Genomic DNA, 21,182 nt, shown 5'->3' with positions numbered 1-21,182 from the left:
ATTTTGATTACTTGACTTAGTCCCATGTGAAGGAACTTTTGGAAGTGTGCTGCTGGAGTGTCAACATCATAGCTAATGTTAGGCTCTGAATTTTATGATGTAAATATTTACAATGTGCGTGCCAGATCACCAGGGTAACCAGCCAGTTCTTGTCCTGGTTTTGAAATACTGGGGTCTGAGGACAGAGGAAGAAGGTAGAACAAACTTCCAGTGTTTGATGACAGCATAGTGTGGCTCAGAAGCTTGGCCCATTTGTTTTCCATGGGTTTACCTTCTTGACTGGAATATCGTTGTGATGCCCAACACCAGCCTCTCAGAACTTGCAGCTGTAATTTACGACTTTCTTCTTGTCAGAGGACCAGCTTTGACCTTACCATGCTTTAATCCTACTGACCACCTTTGGAGACTGAGGAATAGCCCATCGGTTTTTCCTCAGCAGAAAATAAGAAAAACAATCACATGTTTGAGTGAAAAATTAACACCTCTACCAGTTCAGATCTTTCACCAAGCAAGAGATTTCTGGAAAAGGAGTAATACGTCTGACATTTTTCCAGAAACTCTCACTTCATTATCCCTGTGAAAGAATCTAAATTGTTGAATTACCTCCTTCTGTGATGAGTCCGTTTAACTCTATCAGTAATGTTATCTAGAAACGCCTAGTGTCCCAAACTTGGAATTTATTAAAAAGTAACTGAAAATAATGCAGACCCTTGCCACTTACCAAAAATAGAGATTTTTTTTTTAATTCTTATTTTGACCTATCTCAGCCCTGTAATTTAAGCCATTTCTAACACTCTCAAAGAGATTTAATTTCAATAACAACACAGTCTCTTATGCAGCGTCCCTCAATTTTTCTTACCTGATACATAGTATTTTAGAGAATAATGTATCTTCCTAGGCTGTCAAATACATAGGACGTAACTTCATTTGAGTAATTTTTTGTGTTTTTAATGAGAAAATTTTTCAATAGTTTTGATGGATATAATTCCTTCATTGGTATTGTTTCAAAGTCATTATGCGAGAAAGATACACATAAGGGATGACATATTGAATCTATACATTCTCAGAAATTTTCACATAAGCTTCCAGACTAGGAAAGCCTGTGGCTGAATAGCCCTCGCAAAATAAATAAATAAATAAATAAAAAATAAATTAAAAAAAAAAATCACAGGACAATCATTTTAAATTTGAGAATGTGCACATTTCTTGATTTTGTTCCATCTCCTCACATTTCAAGGGAAATTCTTGGTTTCAGTACTTCACTGAGGCGATTTTAAAAATATTCTATTAAGCTGATTAAGATAATTCACTGCTGCAGGTGTTCTTATACAGTGAACTGTTAATAACATAATCATTCACACTTGCAAAGTGATTCAGCATCTGGTTCAAAGCTCCCTCTTCTAGGGGGCCTGATAAGTGCCAGGAAATTATTCTGGGGAAAAATAAGCAACATCCCTAATGGTATGCACCAGGGTTGTCACAGAATGTTTATTGTTTCCATCCCAACTTTGCTTTGTTTCACTTCAGAAGCCCTTGTGAAATGTCAGTAGAGAAGCTGACGAGAAGATGTTGCACTTCCGTGGTCCCCTTCAGATCACGTAGCGTTATTGTGAGCATTAATTAGCAAAATCACAAAAATAGTCGGGAAGAAGGGAGTGGGCATAGAGTTGAAACACACTTCAGAGCAAGACTCAAGGCAGCAGTTTACAAGAGGAAGCAAAGAAGATTGTGTCTAATTAGAACTTCAGGAGTAATTTCAAAAGGCCTGGTGTAATTACCTGAGCGGAAGTTAGCCAGATGGAGGTAACACCTCCGGTTAAGAGAAAAAGTTCTATTTATATTCACGAACTCATTCAACTATAATTTCTAAGTACCCATGAAGGAAAATAAGATTCCTACCTTTCAAAATGTTGTGTTAAGTAGATTTTGAGTTTCCAGGAGCCATGTTTTTACTAAAACTTGACATCATTAAACGACAAATGATCTGTTAACCCAGTATCAAATCCTGCCCTGTTTTGAGATAAAGGTACAAACTCTGGAATCTCTATTCTAAAGGGGTCTTGCCTTAAAACCTAATGAAAAATATCTAAGAACTCATCAAGGTTTTTGATGTTTTAATCATTGCATGTGTTAAAAATGATTTTCAAATTCAATTCTTTTCTAAACAAACTTTCGAAACTCGGATGATAGAATGTTATAATATAAATTATTTGGTAGATTTAGTTTAAAATTTAAAAATATGCTAATTGCCGTTAGTTCACGACAAAAAGAAAATAGTAGGCTTGAAGAGAAAATTAATGTGGGATAAGTGATTAGCTTCGATGTTGAATAGCAGTTTGGTCAAGATAATTTAAAAACACAACCTTTTTCTCCTCATAGACAGACATGTAACATCTTCCATGCATGTGCTTCCAGAAAAGAAAAGCATGCTTTGAAATTTAATAGAGCCATGCTGACAGGGAATAAAATGTTAGATTTCTTTATATTCAGCCTATATAGCATATTTAAATTATTCTAGGCAATTTTTTTCATACGCTAAGCCTAAGGACAGCAAATAATTACTATTTTAATATGCTATGCAGTGTAGCTGCTTGCTGCTTTTATATTCCAGGTGGGAATTATAGAGCCCCTCCGCTCTTACTCTTGAGCTCCCGACTATGGTGTGGTCAACCACGATGGCAGCTGAACTACTTTCTCTTGTCAGTGATCTTAACCTGACACCACTAGGGCAAGGCCATGGAACCGCACCATTCTCTTTGGAGAAGAGAGGCATGTGCTCTGTCTGCTAGGTCATGCTTATTATATGAAGCAGCTCTACGATATGAATTACTGTCATCTGCTAGTCACTGGAAAGTCTGCTCTAATCAGCAATGTTAAATATAGTTGCCCTCAGGGATGAAGAACAGAGAGGAGGAGGAGCCCGGTGACCACATGTGCATCCTGCTGACCAGAGCAGGCATTTGGGCCATGCAACCAGGACAAGTGTCATGGCTGGGAACTTAGAGCAGAAGAATGATGATAGAAACTGAATTAGTTATGGTAAGAAAATGTGAAGGTAAGAAACGAGACAGTCAGAGAGGTATGCTTTCTCCAACCGTGTCTTATGGTTTTAAAACTCACAAAAGTGACATTTCCAGCATGGACCTTAGTCTTCAAGACCCTTTCTCTTGGCTGCTGTCTCTTTCTCTGCCGTAGAAGAGGCTCACTGCATGGAGAGGGGGGAAAGGAGCAACGTTTGCAGAGTCCCAAGCACCACCCAAATTCCCAAGTCGAAGTCATTTGAGTAGCAAAGGAAGCAGCTCTCTGATTCTGTGAGTTCCCTTGTGATGCTCGTTTCCCTGGGCTTCTGCTCAGTTGCAAACAGCACTTTCAATCACCTGCCAGCAAGCTCCGGCACTTGGCTTCTCTGTTGCCATAGAAAAGGGTGTGTGGTGGGCAGCGATGGGGAGGAACCCAAGAAGAAATGGTGAAAACTTTGGCTTAGCAGTCATCTTATGGTTTCATGAAACCAACTCTCGCATCTGTAATCAGGCAAAATTTAAGTTGCTATTACTCTGACTGGGGCTTAGAATCAATGAGAATAAGGTAGAAATTCTTTTTTCGCATGCTGAGTCTCTTCTTTAAACTGAGCCCTTTGGCTTACGGATTTCTGATTCTAATTATCCTTTCTCTTAACTATTATTAAAGCTTATATTGATCGGCCATTGAGTATGTAATAGCATTTCACTAAAATCAGAGGATCTAGGAAAGATTAGAAGTATTTACTGGAAATCTAATTTGGCTAAAAGCAAAGCATCTGGAGAGTTCCTGACTTACTTAGCTTAAGATTTCTACACCCAAAAGGTAGAGAGAGTATAATGATCTGAATGTTTAGATCCTCTTGTTGGCAGATTGGGATAATGTGACCTTGTAGCCTTTAGTAACTTAATAATTTGGGGAGGGAAAGACTAAGCAAAATGAAATAGGCACTCTAGATAGGAGGAGGGTAGGAATGAAAAAGGCAAAACAAACACACAAGTAAACACAAAAAAGGACTACTTCCAGGGCCTAAAAATATCTCGAAAACGAAAGGGGCAGATAGTGGTACAAAGATGCCAAAATTTAAATCCTAATTATCTTTTCATACCTGATCACAATAAGGAAGGAAAGCAGAAGCTTATAAAGCAGGAGAATCTCTTGGAAGAATATGTGTAAAAGGTGACCAGAAAGACTTTAGAAATGGCACAAACTTTCATGAGAGTGTCAGAGACACTGGATTGTAGGATGTGCTGAAGCATTGGAAAATTAGGGGGGAAATGTAAAAGAATGTTTTTTAAAGCAATAAAATTATTTTTAGATTTGAAACAAACCGCACAGGACAAAGCTATTTTATTCTCGATCTTAGGAATGGAGTGCACTTTTTTTTAAAGATGTGGAAATGGAGCCCCAGAAGGCAAAGATATAACCAAGAGCACGCAGCTGGTGAATGTAAGAACCCAAGCCACATTGTGATTCTTCTGAATGTGTGTCCTGTGTTTTCTTCACTGCTGAAATGATGACCATCTTACCAGGTGACTTACAACAGGTAAGGTGCTGCTCTTAGGACTAAACCCCAACTAAACAAGTACTCTAGTGGGTGATGGACATCAAGGTGGGCATGTGATGTAATGAGCACTGGGTATTATATAAGACTCATGAATCACTGACCTCTACCTCTGAAACCAATAACACATTATGTGTTAATTAATTGAATTTAAATTTTAAAAATAAAAATAAAATAAAATAAACAAGTACTGCATAAGGGAGCCTGGCTTGAAAATAACTTAGCTTTTGGGGCACCTCGGTGGCTCAGTCAGTTAAGCATCTGCCTTCGGCTCAGGTCATGATCCCAGAGTCCTGGGATTGGGCCCTGTGTTGGGCTCCCCGCTCAGTGGGAGTCCGTTTCTCCCTCTACCCCTATCCTTTACCTCCGCTCATGCTCTCTCTCTCTCAAATAAATAAATAAATAAAATCTTAAAAAAAAAGAAAAGAAAATAACTTAGCTTTTTCCACAGGCTTATTCTATTCCTTACTCAATATCGTATAAACAATCTTTGATGATCCTTGTTCTATTATACTTAGCTAGACAATTTCAAGAGCACTGTATCACTTATGGGTCACCTTTAAAGCAAAGGGAGGCTATAAACCTCATTTAAAAGAGTCTAGGATTAAGATTTGAAACGACGTCATCTGTGCAAGTTGTAAAGCATGAGTTGCTCATTCAAGCACTTACAGTAAGTACCCAGTCTACTGATATAAATAACTGAAATGGAAGAGGAGCAGAGAAATATTTCTCTACTACTAGGGGAAAAAATCAGTGGAAGCCTGATGAGAAACAAAAACTGGCAGTCTGCCCTGGGTCACGCACCCCGGCAGAGAATGACTGGGCTGTGGCACACTACAGAACTTAGGCCTGTCCGAACAAAGGCAAGCACCACCCACCTCTGGCCACAGTGTAGGAATACTTACCCACGGCTACCAGAACTCCTCATTTTTTCAAGGGAAAACTGAACTTTGGGTATTTATGCAAAATGGCCCAATTTTTATGCATTGGCCCAGTTATTAAACAAGCCAACAACAACAACAGCAACAACAAAAATCAGTGTGTACAATGAATACACTCTTTCCAAACTTGATCAAGCCCATAAGCCAACAATTCACTACCTCTGAACTCAAGGACGTAGGGCTGTTTATTCTGAACAAGAGAGAATGCTAACAGTAACCTTCATTTTTAAAAAGGGATATTGGGTGAAAGAAGGAATCACTTACTTGTTCTAGATGCAGAATGCCGACTGACACTCACAAAAGGTAGACTCTAAGGAAGACCCTTCTAAGAGAGATGTCCGAAGGTGTTCTCCAGAGGCATTGCCTCCATGAACTGCTGGTTCTGCTGCCTCCCGAAAGACCTAATACAATTTAGGTGATAATCAGGAGAGATACACAAAACCCTGTGTGTATCCAAACCACAACGTATCTTTTTCTCACATACATATAGAGCTTCAACTACTGGATTTCAAGAAATGTGTGGTTTATCTGAAGGAGTTAAGAAAAGAAAGAGTAAAATGATCAAGGAAGTGGTGCTACTCCTTTCTAGGACAAATAAAAAAGATTAAGAATCTTTAGTGGGTAAATAAGATGGGGAGGTGATACAGATCAGCACTTAATATGCTCACATGTAATCTGCATTTCTTAAGGGGTTATGGTGCCCTGACTTTCCTTGACTTAGTTGCCTTGGTCCTTTGGAACTTCTTGGACCCCTATGATGTCTAGGGACATTTGTGGGGTTCAGAATTCCATGGAAAACACTTAGGAAGCTTTTCCATGGTTCATAATTTTGGAATATTTGTACGATAGGAACTCAGAGATCATCTAGTCCAATTTCTCATCTTCTAACGAAGTAACTAGGGCTCTGAAGATTTAAGTGATTTTTATCAGTTTCCCAGGTACAGGCAACAAAACTGGAACTCATAAGTTCAACCCTACACCATTTCTCTAGGCCACATTTCCTCAGTCTTTAATAGTGAACGACGGTGCTGGCTGAAGGTCAATTTCAAACCAACGTGGAAGTAGGAGAGAACACTCTTTGAGATTAAGAGAGAGAAAGAGAGAGAAGTAAAAAATGGCAAAAGCACCAAGAACACTAAGAAATAAATAGACAAATATTATAAATTAAATAAATATTACTCATACCAGCTCCCCGTGCCTGTCCACCTTCTCAGTACACCTGTCACCACAGATCTGTTCTAGAACTAGCTTCTTTTCCAGCCTCACGATATTAGGTTTAAGTAAATAATAGGACCCCTGAGCTCAGGCAGATGTAAAAGTGTTGAACAGAAAGCATTCTAGTGTTCATATTTCTGCTCAGTGGGAGATCAATTTACAGATTAGAGGTTAAGCAGGAAATGACTCTTCTCATTAAATGGTGTCTAAGTGCTCCTCCTTTCAGCATTGCCTGTGACTAAAACCTCTGATCCCACAGGAAAAAAAAAAAAATATGTGGTCCAGGAAGAAGGCAGACATAGAATGTGGACTTAGAGACAGCTATGGCTATGCAATCACACAGACATTTTCATTAGCAAATGAAGCAGTTTGGGTCGAAGGAAGTTGGATGTAGAAAAATTTCTTGTATTCATTCATCAAATATTTATTGAGTTTCTATGATACACTCTGGGTTTGATAGGGCTACTTTAGTGGATAAAGTAGTCGGTTAAGTTCCTGCCCTCATGAAGTTTTCATTCTTGTTGGGAAAAGGGAAAGAACAAAACACAAATATAAATAAAAATAAATAATATAAAGTCAAATAATAATAGTTGTTAGGAAAAACCAAGTCATGTGAAGAGAGGAAAGCAGGAAGTATGCACTTTCAGAGGTGATATTTGAACAGAGATCCAAATAAAATAAAAGAGTGAGTGAACACCTAAATGGAGGAAGAATTTCTGGGAAAAGAAAACAGAAGAGAGCTCTAGGAGCAGCGCAAAGATCAGGGAATGAACACAGGGGATACCAACTATTCGAAGTGAAAGCTATTCAACAGAAAGATTGTATTTTCAATTTCCATTCAAATGTATGAATAAAAATGAAAATTTGGTAATGATAGCCTCAAAGCAGGAATGTGAAACTCCAGTTAAGAGCAGATTATGGAGAACAGAGTTTCATGGAGCCAAGAGAAGAGATGTCAGAATTAAAACTAGCTACTCATCTTTATTATTTGCAGATTACTAACGCCTTATGTGGTAGACCCGTAAATTGATATTCTATACCCTTTTATATATGATAAAAAATGATTAGAATTTTAATACAACGTGTGAGTATAATAATTGTGGGTAAGTTCTTTATCTTCATAAAATTCAGGGTAAAGAATTCCTTTAGATACTTTTATTCAGAGATGCCTAAACGACCACAGTCATTATTCTACTGTCCACTTTCATGAGCTATTGGAGTGTAGATTGATAAAAATATTCTGGCAAGCTATTAGGCTTTAGTGTTTAAAGAGCCTTGAAAAAAAATCCATGCCATTAGACACAATAATTCCACTTCTAGGAATCCATCCTAAGGAAATAAACAAACACAGACAAAGATTTATGTGCAGGGATATTCACAATAGCTCTATTTATAATAGTGAAAAATTAGAAACAGCCTAAATGTCCAACAACAGAAATTATGGTACATCCATATGATGGAATATTTTGCAACCATTGTAAACTGTGAGTTTTCAAAGATTTTTAATAAGAAGGGGGAATTCTAATGAGTTCAAATAAAATGGGAAAACATTCTAAAAGTTATATATATAAAATATACAAAAGATGTATGTGTCCATACCTAAGGAATAAAAACTGAGAGGGGATAGCACCAAATAGCTGAATAGTAGAGGGACCTTTTTTTATTTTCTTCATGCTATTTTTTAAAAATTTTTCCACATTGAGAACCTATCACTTTTATATATTAAAAAGTAAAGAATGTGAATATTTGACTCTCCTCAGACGGCTCCCCTTCGTGGGGGTGGAAACTTAGCATTTCTTTTAAGTCTCGAGTTAGCTCAAGCAGATAGCATCTCCGTATATTCGTCCAGCTGATGTCTAGATCCAGAAGTTATACTTGTCTTCAGCCTAAGAATTTAGACATTTTAAAAAAGATGCTTAGGTCCTTGCCAGAGTTTTCCAGTTTGTCTCATTGTTTTTCCAGGAGACGCTCTTTGAAACAAATATTTCCTTGGTAAAATAAATTTGAGAAATGCCACATAGCGTATCCTCCTCTTAAAAGCCGCAACGCGTAGTAAGATGTTCAGGTTTCCAAGATGTACTATAATATAGAAAATGAAGTGAACTTGTTTACCCAACATATACCAAACTTGATGAGAAAAAGCTTTTTTGTTTGTTTTTTCTTCACATACTTTCTTGTAACATTTCTTCAGCACTAGAGTTGCGTGGGAAACAATCTGCAAAGTATAGGATTAGATGATTTTGAGAAAAACAAATCCGTAAAGGGCTGTCAAAACTGGAGTGCTTGGGGGAAATGTTTTCAGATTAAGCCTAAAGTCTTTTAAGTTGATAGTAAAAGTACAATCATGACTTAACTTAATGTTTCCATTTTACTTCTATTAGAAACCTGATTCTTAACAGGATCAAATCATATTGTCTGTTTACTCATGGGCTGGGATATAGTCTGAGAATGATTCAGTTTAGTTCACTGAATTTGATCACTATGTTTTGGAGGAAGAAAACTCATGATTTGGTTACAGCCCCACTTTCTCTTTGTGTCGGAATACAGAGAGAACAGCATAGTAATAATTTAACATCTATGGATCAAATGAGTGAGTTGAAAAATCTGTTATTCCCACCCAGCGCCTTGAATACAGCAAGAAGGACACAAACCTCACTACATTTTTGTAATGATTTCATCACTGAAAAAGACCTTAAAATGGTCTTCTATTTCAACCCTTGTGTCTTCAGAGAGCTGAGCATTCTTAAAAAAAAAAAATTTATTTATTTGGGAGAGAGAGAACATGAGTGGGGGGAGAAGGAGAGAAATCCTGAAGCAGACTCCCTCCTGAGCGCGGAGACCAACTCGGGGCTCCATCTCAGGACCCGGAGACGGTGATCTGAGCCGAGATCAAGAGCCAGACACTTAACTGACAGAAAGATGAGCATTCTTAACCTCATTTCCAAGAGAAAAGCAAGGACGTTAAATGACATGCTCAGGGCCACACAGCTATGCTTAGTCTTCATCCAAGATTTCTTGGCTCTTTGTTTCTGGAAGGGAAGAAATGGAAGTGGCTATCTGAGCTGACATGGGTGGGAGAACAGCCAGCCTCCAGCCCCCTCCATCTCATTTTCAGTCACTGTGATCCTGTGTCCACCTGTGGGAGCCCAAAGTCACCAAGTCAGCCACTAAAGATGCAGAACTCAAACCCAGTTCTTCTGCTCTGCTGTCCTTGGAATTGGTATTTGAACGATGTTCCAGTTTTTAAATCAAGGTGTATTATTCTGTCATGAATAAAGTAATAAAAGAAAGCCAGGAGGGGCGCCTGGGTGGCTCAGTTGTTAAGCGTCTGCCTTCGGCCCAGGGGGTGATTCTGGAGTCCTGGGATCGATTCCCACATCGGGCTCCCTACCCCGCTGGGAGACTGCTTCTTCCTCTCCCATTCCCCATGGTTGTGTTCCCTTTCTTGCTGGCTGTCTCTCTCTGTCAAATAAATAAATAAATAAAATCTTTAAAAAAAAGAAAAAAAAAGAAAGCCAGGATGGCCAGGATGGCCCCTACCCATTTGGAGCAGATAACTCTTCCCACTTCCCGCATCAAAGACACTCAGGAGCAGGACACACAGCTTTTAGCACTTCACAGAATCTCCTTTGGCCAGTGACAGCTTCTAAAGAGAAATCTCACTCCTGCCTTCTTCATTGGGATGCCTCAATGATTTCTTGAATGGTTTTAGATTTTACAAAAGACAGAAAAAACAAGTGTCTTCAGGGTGCTTTTCCCTTTAAATCTTTCAAAATTCCTTAGGTAGGGAATTTAAAATGGCCAAATGCTGCTTTAAATTATAGGGAGAGGGGCACCTGGGTGGCTCAGTCGGTTAAGCGGCTGCCTTTGACTCAGGTCATGATCCCCAGGTCTTGGGCTCAAGCCCAGCGTCTGGCTCCCTGTTCAGCAGGGGAGTCTGCTTCTCTCTCTGACTCTCCCCCACCTTGTGCTCACTCTCTCAAATAAATAAAATCTTAAAAAATATATAGGGAGCAAAATATAACAACAAAATAAAACAATAATCATTACAGCTACCATTTACTGAGTGTTTTTTGTCAGTCACTCAATAAACACTTTTCCACAATTTTATATAATGATTCTACCTTATGAAACAGATCTTATCCCCATCTTACAGGTGACAAAAATGAGGCTTAAGGGAGTAATAACTATCCAGCCCTACCTAAGTTACCCAGCTCATGAAGCGTCAGCGCCAGAGGTTGAAACCCCTCTATTGCGTTCCTCCTAAAGCCACACACTTAATATCTGCGTTACTAACTTCCAGAACTTCACGGTGGGATCCTCTCCTCAAAAGCTAAGATGGCGGTATGTTTTGTATCAATAAAGTTGGTTAGTTCTTAAATTAATGGCATCAATGGAGCCAGACATCAGAGCTCTAGTTCGTGTGTGGGCTTGTTGATTTCTTTCCTCTGGCCCCAGAGTGGGTCTCTAATCTCGGCCAGCTGGCCACCATTTAAAAATGTGCTGTTAAGAGACTAGATAGCAAAACACTGTAGATGGCTTTGTGAAATCCACCAAAATTACACACACACAAATGACATAAGGTCAAAGTACTGCTATTGTTGGTCAATGCCATCAGCGCTGCATGAGAAGGACAGGGTTATGTAAAATCTCGAAGTTAAGTCCAACACTAAGGAACCCAGAGGGTCAAGCACAGAGCTCTATTTGTTTATGACATGACTTTAGTGGAGCAGCTTGTTTCTTGTGGATATCTGTCCGCATTTCGAAAATTCCGGTTATTACATTTTACCAAATGTGGTTGCAGGCACCAAGCATGCTACGAGGAGATGCTGGCTCGCACACTGATGAAAATGGGTCAATTTATTAAAATGTCCACCAACAAATATGTAGGAAATGGGCTTTTTTCCTTTAGGTCGATGAATATTAAATCAGTGTTAGAAATAAGGAAATATTAGTTTCAGCATAAGATTAGAGAGTTTAAAAGGTCAGTTTGAGGTGTTTATAACAAACAGGAGTCAGAGTGAGGCAAATAAAAAACAAATTTCCTTTTTATTCAGATAGAGATAAAAAGTACATGGGTAATTGCCTGAAAATTATACTAGTTTTCAAAATGAAAAAAAAATTAAGCTTCTCTGATATCGCATGAGAATGTAGATGACACTAATAATATAGCACATAACGTTTCTTCTCAAAAACCTTTAAATTTTACATTTGGTTGTAAAAATATGCACAAATATAATGGAATCAAAGTAGCTTGACACTGTAAACATTTTGCAAGTTTTAACTTGAAAACCCCTTAGCTTAAAATCCGAGTTTGAAAAGTACTTAGTTGAAATAATTGTATACCTTGAAGGAAACCATGGACGTAGGTCCAAAGCCAGCCTCTTTCCCTCAGAATTAGCGGGTGATGCTGGTTTACACTCAGCCATTGGCCACGCACAGTGGCTAATGACATCTTCACAGCTGTTGGAATCTAGTGGTCTGATAAGCCATGAATTTCAAATACCAAAATTACCACTCCATTTGAGCACCTCTTTTTTTAATTAAAAGAAAAAGGTTTCGATGAAAATGAAGAATGGAATTTTGTGTGTGCGTGCAATGTGGAAAATAAAAAGGAGACGCATAGAGCCCAGAAAACCCCAAGCGTAATTAATCAGATGGCAAGGTTCTTGCCAAGGGCATGAGAACCAAACGCTTTTCTTTACTAAATTGAAATCAACGTTTGTCCAAGGCATTATTTCATAATTGTACTCCTCATCCCCGCCTTAACTTCCTTTTTGTCCTTTAAACCCCATTCCTCCGTATCTACTGCTTCGGTACCCCGAAGGGCCTGCCTCAGGAGGCACAAAAGCGCACTAATGCTGGGTGAAAGGTGGCACTTCATCCTTCATTCACTGCACTGAGCTTTTATATTTTTCACCCTCAAAGACAGATCTTAGAGATAGATAGAGCTCTACCCTTCCTTCATTTTGAATTTCTTGGCTCTTGTCACTTTAAACCAGATCCTTCATGTGATTTAAATGTGACCCCCCCCCCCCCACCTCCTTGGGGTAAGGGGAAGGGTAAAGAATTTAATGTTATTTTTAACTGAACTATCTTGTTAACCTTGGGGGACATCCCTGGAGCTGAAATCCATTCAAGTAATAATAGTTCAGCAACTCATTCCCTGCAGAGAGCTCTGCCGAGTCAGTCTGGAAAAACTCTTTAAAAGCACAGTCTCTGCCTGGCTCTTTTCTTTTGGTTTCTGTGGAATTTTTCTTAGTAACAATTTTTAGCTGAGGGGGTTAGCGACCATTGTAAACTACGGCGCGCTGAAAAGGGAGTGTGGTGGGGAGGACTGCTCAGCGCACTAATTAAAACAAAGCCGGCTTGTGTGAGCGGTGTCCTCCCCTCGGTGCCGAGGGGCAAACAGCACAAGATCCTCTCGGAGCGCACAGTTCTCCAGTCTGCAGGGACTTATATTTTTAAATACAATTCAAAGCAATGCCCCTTTGTTGATTATACTCGCCTTGCCAAACTTGAGGACCTCCAAAGCTGCCAAACATTTACTTTTATATTTCGTCTGCCAAGCTGCCTTCCAAATGCTGTCATTCTCACAGAGGGCAGGGCAACCTGTGATTACCAGCTTCCCAAAATTCTAGTGAGCTCCGACGAAATTTCACAGGGAGGCTGGTTCTGAGACTGAGCAGATCCAGCCAGAATTTGGTGTCACTTTCATCGTGAAGAGGGAGATAGAATTGTTCTTGTTTCCTGATCGTGCACGAGCTTGAAAGGGGAGAACACCAAAGCAAGCTTCCCAGCTCCCTGTGTGCAAGCCGCAGAGAGTACGCAGTCCAGACGCAATTCAAAAAGACTTGTCAAAGGAAAGAGAAATGCACAAACATGTCTGTGCTCTGTCCTCTGCATTTTAGAAGCATCTCATGTTACATAGCTCATGTGAACTTTATTTAAAGCACAGCTATCCACGAAGTAGTCCCTTTATGGTTTCAGTGGCTGTCCTCTTTCCTTGCTCTTCACGACTGATTATTTTACAACCTTTTTTGTAGCTGGGTTTATTTGACTTAACCTTTTAAATGTAGCTTTGTTTCTGACAATACAGGAAGTAGAATGCCAAAGGAACACTCTGCATGGGGGGGGCGGTGTAGGCACAGGAGAGGGGCACACGATTTGAAATAAGTCTTGGGAAGACAGTAAACTAGTTTGGGAGTTTCTCGATTTTTCCAATGTGACTATCTGTAAGAGCTGAACGCCAGGTTTTGATTCCTAGGTTTTATGAGGTTGCAGGAGTACAAAACTAGTACTTGGCTAGGTGTTTTTTTTTCTTTTTCTGATGAAAAATGCAGGCATGAAAAACAAGGTGTAGCATCCGTTTTCAATTAAAAAAATAAAAATTTAAAACCTCTCCCTCTGGGCCTGGTACTGAGCCAGGTGAGGGAATGGGATGGGTGTAGTCACTGAGAAAGTAATAAGATGAAAATACCCTTCTGCTTGAAGTAACTTTATATTTCAGAGGGGTCTCCCCCTCCCCACCCGCCGCTTCCAATAAAGAAAGTTTCACTGTGCTATCATTTTATTTCAAATGGTGTTTCTTAAAAATTCATTTACTTTAAAATTTTACCAATTCCCAAAGGCACTGGATTTGATTTCTATTTTTTCTGTGCATCTCTGATTTCTGTTCGATCCCACAGGGGTAAATATTTGACATCCAGCCATTCCCAGGGGTGGCAGACCAATGTACTAAACACAGAGTCGTTTCAGTTCACCAAGAGATGAAGTCAGGCTCCAGGGGATAAACAACCGTCCATAAATAACCTCTCAGAAATAGCCTGAGGAACATGTCCTGCAAAGAAAGCCTGGCTCAGTACATTCTATTTTGTTTATTTTGCATAAAAGTTTTCTTTGTCTAGATTTGCACCAGCATAAAAGCATTTTCAGCAAAACAGGTCGTTAAAACAAAGACAAGTTTAAAAACAAAACAAACAAACAAGAAAACCACAGAAAGTCCCACCTGAAAGGAAATTAACTGTTGCCCCTTGAAATTCCAGGAGAAAACGAGCTTACTTGTCATTCTAATGACTCAAGAGTGGTAAGGAGAGGAAGAGGACGCCGGGAGCATTCCATGCCAAGTGCTAATATTCATAGCCTCTGTCTGAAGCCCAGGCCTATATGGCAAAGTGGAACACATTTTCAGTATCTGGCTCCCAGCGGTGAATTCAGCTGTTGTCAGTAGTCGGGAGACATGCTTCAAGACTTATTTTTTGGTCAAGATGTAACTGACCCATCAGTGCTGTGAAATAGCTTGAGTCACTTTTCAATAATATGGAGGAAATTTACCATTTTGAGACGTTCTTTTGGAACCGTATTTTACTGAGATGAATTCAAGCAGTGGGAAGAGGTGGTGGGGAGGTGTTAGATGGATCTGTATTATATATATATATACATATATATTTTTTAAAGATTTTATTTATTTATTTGACAGAGCTAGAGACAGCCAGCGAGACAGGGAACACAAGCAGGGGGAGTGGGAGAGGAAGAAGCAGGCTCCCAGCAGAAGAGCCTGATGTGGGGCTCGATCCCATAATGCCGGGGTCATGCCCTGAGCCGAAGGCAGATGCTTAACTGCTGTGCCACCCAGGCGGCCCTGTATTATATATTTTGAGCACTCACTTTTGAGTGAGTTCAGTTTCAAACCGTCATTGAGCTCAGTTTCACTTTTAGTGTCCAAAGAAGTGATCCAATTTACATATTTGGATAGCTTATGCATATAAATCAATTTCAGAGGATTAATAAAAAAGAGTACAAACTGCAAAGATCCCACCTTCCATTGTCATGAATCTTAGTCCATTTTCCTTCTAATTTCTTTGGTTTCTGTCTTCTTTATTTTATTACCACCACCCTAGGGCAAATTCTTATCATTTCAGAAATGTATCATTATCACATCCAGCCTCCGAGCTGCCTTGACTGCCTTGAAGCTCTTCCTGCCACTATATCCCCATCCCCACCTTTGGGTTAATTATCTAAAAATCATGCTTGATATCATGAATTCACCCTGCTCAGAATTTGTGTTGGCACCTGCTTCCTAAAGGAGGAAGCCCAACCTCTGACTTTTCTCCACTCTTCTAATTTCATGTCTACTCATGTCACTAACCAAACTTGCTGGAACAATCCTTTAAACTCTCTCATGATCCACTGCCCTCACCTTTATTTACACGGTGTCCCTGCTTCGAGTGTCTCTTCTTCAGGTTGATGTCTCAAGGTCTAATTCAAGACCATCCTTATTCCACAATGACCTTTAGTTTTTCTGAAACGCTATGAAATAATACATCACTTACTTTGAATTATTGGTTTAGCATGCTTACGTAGCTCATAACCTGAACTAGATTGCAAATTTCTTGAGGACTGGAACTGGGTCTTCCAAATTTTTATATTCCTCAGACAGCGTATGTCCACACTTAGTGTGATAAAACAATCCCTTCCTTAGGAATGTCTGAGCTACTATATTAACATGTGGTTATCAAGAAGAACATTTCTTTGTGGAGGTAGTTTCAGCTTCCAAAAGAGTGAGACCATTTTCAGTCTCTCTCAACCAGAACCAGACATGAGGGGCAAAATCTATGGAAATGAGAGAAAAAAAGATTTGCTATTTTTTTCTCTTGTTCTCAACTCAAGACTCTGTACATCCAAGAAAGTATTCTTACTTACAGGGCTTCTCTATGTCCCATAAAGAACCCAAAAAGGAAAGAGCCTGTATAATGGATAGCTGACTTCAACAAATTAACCTTATTATGTAGCCCAGATTGCCTAGATTCTGCTATTAATTTCCTTTTGTTATCTTGAAGCCCTTAGGAAAGTCACATTGAATGTTACAGTCTTGTGCTAGATAACCTACAAGAAGTCAAAGGAAGGGTCATCTGTCCCTTGTTAAGAAGAGGGTCTTTCCCATTGGTGACCAATATGATCGTGACAACAGTGGATGGAGAGACAGATCAATCTAGAAATATTTTGTCCAACTCTCGTCCTCACCAGGAGAAGACAAAATCAAGAGTTCTGAGTTTTACATGACTTTTAATTTAAATAAGAAAAGTGGCAAGTAACACTTCCTTTTTAAATTCTTATTGAAAGATGTATAATACTGAAGTCTTATAAACAATATGATTATTATTTTTCATGATTTGATTCAGTTGAAGCAGGTTAGAAATCAATGCTATGTAACAGATATATAAAGGGATAATTTTATTTTCTATAGCTAGAACTTGTTCAGAGGCTTCTATTTCTACATAGTTATGGAAAGAAGTTTAAATTTCCCAATCAAATAATTGATCTATTATCGAAACTTAGATTTAAGTTTTAAGTAAGACTCTTCCATAAAATCATTCTGTTGAGGTAAATCCTCAGTTGTTTGGCTTTTCTTCCCCATCTTTCCTTTTCCTTTGTCTTGAGGCAGCAACTGGGCACAGAAGAAATCTTCCATTATATTTTAGACTCAAGAGGGTGAGGTGAACCATTGGGCTGTGATTCCTTATCTCACATTATATAAAAAATTAATTTGAGAAACATAAACCTACATGTAAGTGCCAAAATTTAAAAAAAAATCTGTTAAAAAACATAGGAGAAAATTTTTTTGATTTGGGGTTAGGCAAAGATTTCTTAGAAAGTCCCTAAAAACCACAAACTATTAAGCAAATATATTGATATATTAAAATTCATCAAAAATATAGAACCTCAGAAAAGACACTAGGAATAAAAATAAATACGTAAGTCACAAACTGAGCAATAATTTATGCAAAGTACTTACCTTATGAAGACCTGTGTCCAGAATAGATAAATAATTGTTATAAGTGAATAATAAGAAAAAAATTTTTTGTAAATGAGCAATGATATGAAAAGAATCTTTACCAAAGAAGTGATGCAGGTGTCAAATAAGCATATATAAAGAACCTCAACATCGTTAGTCATCAGGGAAAATGAACTTAAAACCACATGAGATACTGCTACATACCTTCTAGAACAGCAAAAATCAAAGGCAGGCAATACCGAGTGCTGTGAGGATGTAGAGATGCACGATGGGACAGCTGCTCTGGAGATAGTTTGTAGTTTCTTCAAAAGGAGAGAGAGGCTGCCAGCTGTCTCTCCAAGTCTCCATTTTCTGATGCTCCCTTATAGTGATAGTTGGAGATGGCAATAGGCTTAGTCGGAAGACTACATTCTGCAGTCTCTCTTATTAGTTATCTATGGGGCTAAATACTTGTCAATAAAATATAAGCAGAAACTGTTGGGAGGAATTCCAAGGAAACTCTTTAAGTCATCACTTTCAATAGAAATATAAGGGAAGCCACAATGGGAGTCACATATGTAATTTAAATTTTTCTAGTCACTATATAAAAAAGTAAGAAGAGGGGCACCTGGGTGGCTCAATTATTGGTTGAGTGGCCAGCTCTTGATTTTGGCTTGGGTTGATCTCGGGGTTGTGGGATCCAGCCCTGCGTAGAGCTCCATGCTTGGTGCGGAATCTGATTGAGATCCTCTCTCCCTCTGCCCCTCCCCCAACTTGTGCATGCTCTCTCTCTCTCTCTCTTTTCTCTAAAATAAATAAACAATTCCTAAAAAAGTAAGAAGAAACAGATGAAGTTAATTTTAGTAATATACTTTATTTAACCCAATATATCCAAAATGTTATCATTTCAACACAAAATCAATAAAACAAATTATTGAGATAATTTATAAACTTTTTTTTGTATGAAGTCCTCAAATTTAGGTGTGTATTTTACATTTTCAGCCCATCTCAGCTCAGACTAGCCATATTTCAACTACTCAATAGTCACATGTAGCTGGCAGTTACTGTATTAGAGAGCACAATTTTAGATAGATAAGCATTTTTTTGCCCTCTGCCTTTCTTCTTTCTGAAATGGAATATATTTGTGTTGGCTGGAGTTTCAGCAGCTTTCTTAGACCATGAATTTCCTTGAAGTTGCAAACTGCAGAAAAGAAAGATAAAAGATGTCTGTTTCTGGACACCTATGTAATCCCCTTACCAGCCTTAGGCTGCCAAATTCTGGACTTTTTTTTACATGGCTGTAATAATACCAAACAGTATAAACTATGCAAATTCATTCTTAGTGATAAAGAGAGCCACTAGATAATAACAGAAGACAGGAAGACAATACATTATATTGGTTAAAAGCACATTTTTTAGGAGCCATGTATCTAGTCACAGATCCTGACTTTGCCTCATAGTGATGTGTGAACTTGGGTAAATTATTTAAGCTCTTCAAACTTAATCTCTTTACTCAACTATAAAATGGAGATAATAATATCTCCCTCTTAGGGTTATTGTAAGGACTGAAAAAGAGTTAATATACGTAACCATACTTAGATTATGTGTACCACATAGTGTTTTGTAAGAGTCAGCTGTTATTAATTCATTAAGAAAACAGAGTAATTCTGAACTTGTATGTACCCAATAATGTAAGCTTCAACTACATAAGGCAAAATGGACTAAATTTTACAGAATGGTTAATAAATCTACAATCCTAGGGACGCCCGGGTGGCACAGTGGTTGAGCATCTGCCTTCGGCTCAGGGCGTGGTCCCGGCGTTATGGGATCGAGCCCCACATCAGGCTCCTCCGCTAGGAGCCTGCTTCTTCCTCTCCCACTCCCCCTGCTTGTGTTCCCTCTCTTGCTGGCTGTCTCTATCTCTGTCAAATAAATAAACGAAATCTTTTAAAAAAAAATAAATAAATCTACAATCCTAGGTCAAGAGTTTGACAGACACATTTCCCAATATCTGACAAATGGAGGAGACAGAAAAATTAAAAAATACTTACATAAATGAATGTGATTAGTGTGTCTTGGGTAAGCTTCACATTTGATGATCTTCAAATTTGAATCCAAGCTTTCTGAGAACTATTACAAATATGAAGACATATCAGTTTAAATAGTTTTTATTGGGGAAAAAAAGAATGCTATTTTCTTAGGTTTACCATGTTATTTACATTTGGGGATAAAACATCGATATGCTTAACTCTTTAGTTTCCTTCTATTTCATTCACACACCAAATATATAAAAATCTGTATTTCAGTTTGACATAAATCATTAATTTCATGATTTATTTATCACATAAATATTAAGATTCTGGTTACAAACTCCTAACTCACTGTGTATAACCCTTAGCAAAACAGCGTAAGCCAAGGAGTGGATAATGCTTGCTTTGGAGGTTGATGAATGTTCTCTCCAGCAGGAAGTTTCTAGCATAGCCTTCTTTCCCCCTCTGGGCAGCTATTTCCTTAGTCTGCCTTCCAGTAAGACACAGCAGGTGGAAGTGAACCCAAAGTTCCTAAATGTTGAAACACTTGAGATGATTTCTGTTTATAATATCTCCTTTTAAGTTTGGATGTTTTCCCCCCAACTTTTGAGTATCTTTAAAAACTACCTTCTGTTTGCTTGTTTGTTCCACTGAGATAATTTGCCTCATTTCTGAAGAATCAAATTGAACAGGATTTTTTTTTTTTTAAGCAGCATTAGATAAATATTAGACTAGAGTCTAAGAGATGGAAAAAGAAACAGGACTCAGCTCAAATTTACTAAACAATCTCCATCGTACAGAAACTCCAGGCAACTAAAATACCCTCTGGAGAGTAACATTTCATGCTTAGGAAGAAGTTATTTACTTCATGCAGGAAAGTACTTCGCTCCAAAAAGGGGCCCTGGCTCGCCATAATATTGGGTTTGGCCTATCATGGGACTAGACCTAAAATATTTTATGTTCTCAATTTATTTTCTCCCACATCTGGATTAAGGATAATTTTTCTAGACCTGAATTATGGAAAATTTCTCTTGTCAAATATATATGCCATATACTTGACTGTAAACATATTGGTCTAATTGCAAAATTTACCACTGGGAAAGCTAATTATTTAAGGTGTGGGTCCAAAGTAGAATTTCCCCACCTTTATATAAACCACAAACACATATCTCTGGTAACTTGAAGTGTTGAACTCCCCTGCAAGGCAAAGAGGCATTTCCTGCTGGGCCCTCCCATGGGGGAGGCTCAGGCCTTTGGCTAGGGGTTGTTTCCACAGGCTGGAATCTTTTTTTCCTGGATGTGGGGGTCCTCTTAAACACAGGGGAATTGTGGTGGCCCTTTGAGGTTGCAGAGGGAATTATTTGAGTGCCTCCTTTCAGTTTCACTCATATCCCTTAGTGTTGCTCTAACAAGGAGCCCATTCTCTTGTTAAGGGCTTCTTTGGCAATGCCCTAGGCTGAGCTATTGCTGAACTGCCTCCTGTCTATACCCCCATGTTTGCTGGAGCCAAGAGAGCAAAAGAGAGGGATTCCCTTTTAGTTTTGTGCCAGGCACTTTTATAGTTCTGTCTTGTTTTTATTTTTCTACTGGGAAAAAATTAGGAGTTTTTATTGTCTCAGAGCACTACTTCTCAAGCTCAA

The 21,182-nt window shown here is 38.7% G+C and overlaps 1 long non-coding RNA gene across 4 annotated transcripts in view; it reads left to right on the top strand.

Moving 5' to 3' along the window:
- The first annotated feature begins 2,899 nt into the window (after positions 1-2,899).
- Positions 2,900-21,182, top strand: part of LOC123001437 (uncharacterized) — a 34,044-nt gene continuing 15,761 nt past the window's right edge. Inside the window, exons 1-3 of one of the 4 annotated variants that reach the window (XR_008959861.1) lie at positions 2,900-3,311; positions 4,385-4,564; positions 9,775-9,862. This is a non-coding gene — a long non-coding RNA (uncharacterized LOC123001437). Of the gene's footprint in view, positions 3,312-4,384; positions 4,565-9,774; positions 10,103-21,182 lie in introns of those variants that run through there. The other 3 variants (XR_006410340.3, XR_006410341.3, XR_006410339.3) reach the window with 3 other exon arrangements.

Source organism: Ursus arctos, unplaced genomic scaffold (genome assembly GCF_023065955.2).
Source record: "Ursus arctos isolate Adak ecotype North America unplaced genomic scaffold, UrsArc2.0 scaffold_18, whole genome shotgun sequence".
NCBI lineage: Eukaryota > Metazoa > Chordata > Mammalia > Carnivora > Ursidae > Ursus > Ursus arctos.
The sequence above is the reverse complement of the archived record's forward strand: the minus strand, read 5'-3'. Positions and strand labels throughout refer to the sequence as shown.